Raw genomic sequence first — 4758 nt, forward strand, 5'->3', positions numbered from 1 at the left:
GGGGGCAACACTGAGGGTTGCGATCCGTTGCCGGACACGGAAAAAGACAAAAAAAAAAAAAAAGAAAATGCATGATGAATTATGTAGGGGTGAAGTTTTCTGATGGCTGCAAATTTCTTTTAGAAAGTTCAGAAAAAAACAAAAAGTGTGTGTGTGTGTGTGTGTGTGTGTGTGTGTGTGTGTGTGTGTGTGTGTATAAACACAAAGAAGAAAGTATAGAAAAATGTTAACAATTGGTGAATCTAGTAGAAGCTGGAAAACATCATTCTTAGCAGAAGGGTATGAATAAGGACTTGGAAATGGTTTTTCCGAGTTTATCTTTTGGTTTTGTTTGGACTTTTGTTTAATTTTTGCCATGAATTGAGTATTTTTGTTGTTGTTGTTCATTTATTTATTTTTATTAGCTCCCACATGTAACTGAGAACATGTGGTATTTCTCTTTCTGTGCCTGGCTTGTTTCACTTAATGTAATTTTCTTTAAGTCCATCCATGTTGCTGCAAATGGCAGTATTTCATTCTTTTTTATAGCTGAGTAGTATTCCATTTTGTAAATATACCACATTTTCCTTATCCACTCGTCCAATGATGGATATTATGGCTGGTTCCAACTCTTGGCTACTGTAAATAGAGCTGCAGTAAACATGGTAGTACAGGTATCCGTTTGACATGATTATTTCCATTCCTTTGGGTATATGCCCAGCAGTGGGATAGCTGGGTCATATGGCAGTTCTATCTGTAGTTGTTTGAGGAACCTCCATATCATTTTCCATATGGCTACACCATTTTACAGTCCCACCAACAGTGTAGGAGGGTTCCCTTTTCTCTGCATCCTTGCCAGCATTTGCTGATCTCAGTCTTTTTGATAAAAGCCAGCCTAACTGGAGTGAGATGATACCTCAGTGTGGTTTTAGTTTATATTTCCCAGATGTTGCGTGATGTTGAGCATTTTTGTGTGTGTGTTGGCCGTTCTTATATCTTCCTTTGAGAAATGCCTATTCAGCTCCTTTGCCAACTTTTGAATTGGGGTTTTTTTTCACTGTTGAGTTGTTTGAGAAACTTGTATATTCTGGATATTAATCCTTTGTTGGATGCATATTTTGCAAATATTTTCTCCCACTCTGTTGGTTGCCTTTTCGCTGTTGTTTTTTTTTTTTGCTGTGCAGAAACTTTTTAGTTTGTTATAATCCCATTTGTTTGTTTTTCCTTTTGTCACCTATGCTTTTGGGGTTGTATTCATAAAGTCTATGCCCAGTCCCACTTCCTGAAGTGTTTCCCCTATGTTTTCTTTTAGGAGTTTATAGTTTCAGGATGTGTATTTAATTCTTTAATCCATTTTGAGTTGATATTGGTATATGGCGAGAGGTATTGACCTAGTTTCATTCTTCTACATATGGATGTCCAATTTTCCCAGCACCATTTATTGAAGAGGCAGTCTGTTTCCCAGTGTATGTTCTTGGTGCCTTTGTCAAAGATCAGATGTCTGTAGGTATATGAGCCTATTTCTGGGTTCTCTATTCTGTTTCATTGGTCCATGTTTCTGTTTTTATGCCAGTATCATGCTGTTTTGATTATTATAGCTTTGTATAATTTGAAGTGAGGTAGTGTTATGCCTCTGGATTTATTTATTTATTTATTTATTTGCTTAGGATTGCTTTGGCTATTCAGGGTCTTTTTTTGTTCCATATGAATGCTAGGAGTGTTTTTTCCATTTCTGTGGAATATGTCATTGGAATTTTGATGGGGATTGCATTGAATCTATAGATCACTTTGGGTAGTATGGACATTTTCACAATATTAATTCTTCCAATCCAAAAGAATGGAATATTTTCCCATTTTCTTGTGTCCTGTTTAATTTCTGTCAATAGCAATTTGTAGTTCTTGTCATAGACATGTTTCACATTCTTGTATTTTATTCCTAGGTATTTTGATTTTTTTTTGGTGACAATTGTAAATGGGCTAGTTTTCTTTATTTCTTTTTCTGCTAGTTCACTGTTAGAATATTAAAGTGCTACTGATTTTTGCATGTTGATTTTGTATCCTGCAAATTTGCTGAAATCATTTATCAACTCTAAGAGTTTTTTTGTTGTGACTTTAGGCTTCTCCATATATAGGATCATGTCATCTGCAAATAGAGACAATGACGTCTTCTTTTCTAGTCTGGACGTCTTTTATTTCCTTTTCTTCCCTGATTGCTCTGGCTAGTACTTCCAATACTATGTTGAATAGGAGTGGAAAAAATGGGCATCCTTGTCTTGTTCCACTGTTGAGAGAAGGGTGTTCACTTCCCCTACTGTTGTGGTGTTTGGGTTTATCTCTTTCTTTAGGTCTTATAGTGTTTGTTTTATATATCTGGCTGCTCCAATTTTGGGGGCATATATATTCATGATTATGTCTTCTTGCTAGATAGATCCCTTTATCATTATATAGTGGATTTCTTTGTCTCTTTTTATGGTTTTTGGTTTTAAGTCTACTTTATCTGATATAAGAATAGCTATTCCTGCTTGTTTTGGGTTTCCGTTTGCATGGTGTAACTCTTTCCATCCTTTCAGTCTTAGTCTGTGTGTACCTTTAGAGGTTAGATGAGTCTCTTGAAGACAGCATATTGTTGGGTCTGTCTTTTTAATCCAGTCAGTCAGTCTGTATCTTTTGAGTGGGGAATTTAATCCTTTTACTTTAAGTTATTATTGAAAGGTGTTGATATACATCTGGTGTTTTATTGATTTTTTTTTGTTTGTTTGGATGTTTTAAATATCTTTTGTTCCTTTCTTTCCATTTTACTGTTTGTCTTCTGTGTTTGTTGGTTTCTTGAGGTGGTTAGATAAAGTTCTTTTCTCTTTATCATTTGCATTTTTGTCTTACTGTTGGGTTTTATTCTTTCTTTTGTATTCATGGTTGAGATGGTCATTTTTTAGGTACCTGGTGCAAGTACTCTCTTGAGGATTTCTTGTATTGCTTGTTGTGTTGTGGTGAACTCCCAGTTTTTGTATGTCTGGGAAATGTACTATTTGTTCTTCATTTCTGAAGGATAACCTTGCTGGATATAGTATTCTTGGGTGGCAGTTTTTGTCTTTTAGTATTTTGAATATATTGCCCTATTCTCTTCTGGCTCTTAGGGTTTCTGATGAAGTCTGCTGTTAGTCTGTTAGGGCTCTCTTATAGGTAACTTTACACTTTTCTCTTGCTGCTTTTGGGATTCTCTCTTAGTCTTTGAGCTTGCCAATTTGACTATAATTTGTGTTGGAGATGACCATTCTGGGTTGAATCTGTTTGGCAACCTTTGAGTCTCCTGGATCTGAAGGTCCATACTCTCCCTATACCTGGGAAGTTTTCCACTATTATTTCATTGAATATGTTTTCAATGCCCTTTCCTTTTTCCTTCCTTTCTGGATTTGGATATTTGTGCACCTAAGGTTGTTTGCTATCTCTCTTAGATTTTATTCATTTTTAAAAATTCTTTTTTCTTTTCTTTTCTTTTTTTTTTTTTTTTTGTCTGCCTGGGTTATTTCGAAAAGCTTTCTTCAAGATCAGAAATTCTGTCTTCTGTGTGTTCTAGCCTGCTGTTTAAGCTCTCTATTGTGTTTTTTTTTTTTAAAATTTCATTGAATGAATCCTTCAGCTCCACAGGCTGTGCTACATTCTTTTTTAGGGCATTAATTTCTTTGTATATTTCTTCCTTCAGGTCCTGCATATTTTTTCTCATGTCGTTGTGTCATCTGAGTTTTTTTTTTTTTGGTGGCTGACCTTTAAGGGGATCTGAACCCTTGGCCTTGCTGTTATAATACAATGCTCTAACCAACTGAGCTAACCAGCCAGCCCCGTCTGAGTCTTCTTGTATCTCATTGGGTTTCCTTATGATTGTTGCTCAAAATTCTTTTTTCAGTCATTTCAAGGACTTTCTGCTCTATAGGATCTGGTAATTTGAGAATTATTATATTCTTTTGGTAGTGTCATATTTTCTTGTTTTTTCATATTCCTAGTATCTCTACTTTGGTGTTTAGTCATCTGATGGAACAGTTGCTTTTTCTGGTATCCTGGAATGAGGTTTGTGGAGAGGGAGTTCCTCTTGTAGATGTGTTTTATGATGACAGTTGAATGGGGTGTTTTAGTGTTGGTTCCAGGTAGATGCAGTAGTGGTTTCTGTGTACGTACTTTGGCTGAATTCAGTGTTGAAGTTGCATGAAGGTTCCTCTTTGACATAGTCCCTGGGACACTTAGTATTTCCTTGCTGAGTTTGGTGACACTAAGTTGGTTTGTCAGGACATGGACAAGATCTCAAATTTTGAGGTGTAGGGCCTTGGAGTCTTGTCACTCTTAGGTTATGGTGAGTGTTCCTGGGCAGAACTGTTGGCACTCTGGCCAGCTCCCCCTGTCCGTGATGAGTGTACTAGGATATCCTAGTGCTCCTTGATTTGAATGGGTGACTATGAGTGGGTTTTCTCTTTTTTTCTTTCCTCTTTCCCTGGGCTCCGCTGGTAATGCTCCTTCATCTATGCCAATGAGTGGTCAGCAGATCACCTGTGAGGTAGCAGTGGCTGCTGGTGAGGCAGTGAGCTATCCTTGTGGCGGCAGTTACTGTGGTGGTGGCTGTCATGGCCCACGCATTTTGTATAGTGTTGCAGCAGTGGCAGGGAGTGTTGCTGACTGCACGGCTGCCTCTTGCTCTGGGTGGCAGCAGGTTGGGCTCTATGGGGCGGGGCTTGTTTACTGTTGGTTCCTCGCCACCGGGGACCAACAACACAGGGCGGGAAGGGACCCCGG

Source organism: Galeopterus variegatus, unplaced genomic scaffold, assembly GCF_000696425.1.
Source record: "Galeopterus variegatus unplaced genomic scaffold, G_variegatus-3.0.2 Scaffold11301, whole genome shotgun sequence".
Taxonomy (NCBI): domain Eukaryota; kingdom Metazoa; phylum Chordata; class Mammalia; order Dermoptera; family Cynocephalidae; genus Galeopterus; species Galeopterus variegatus.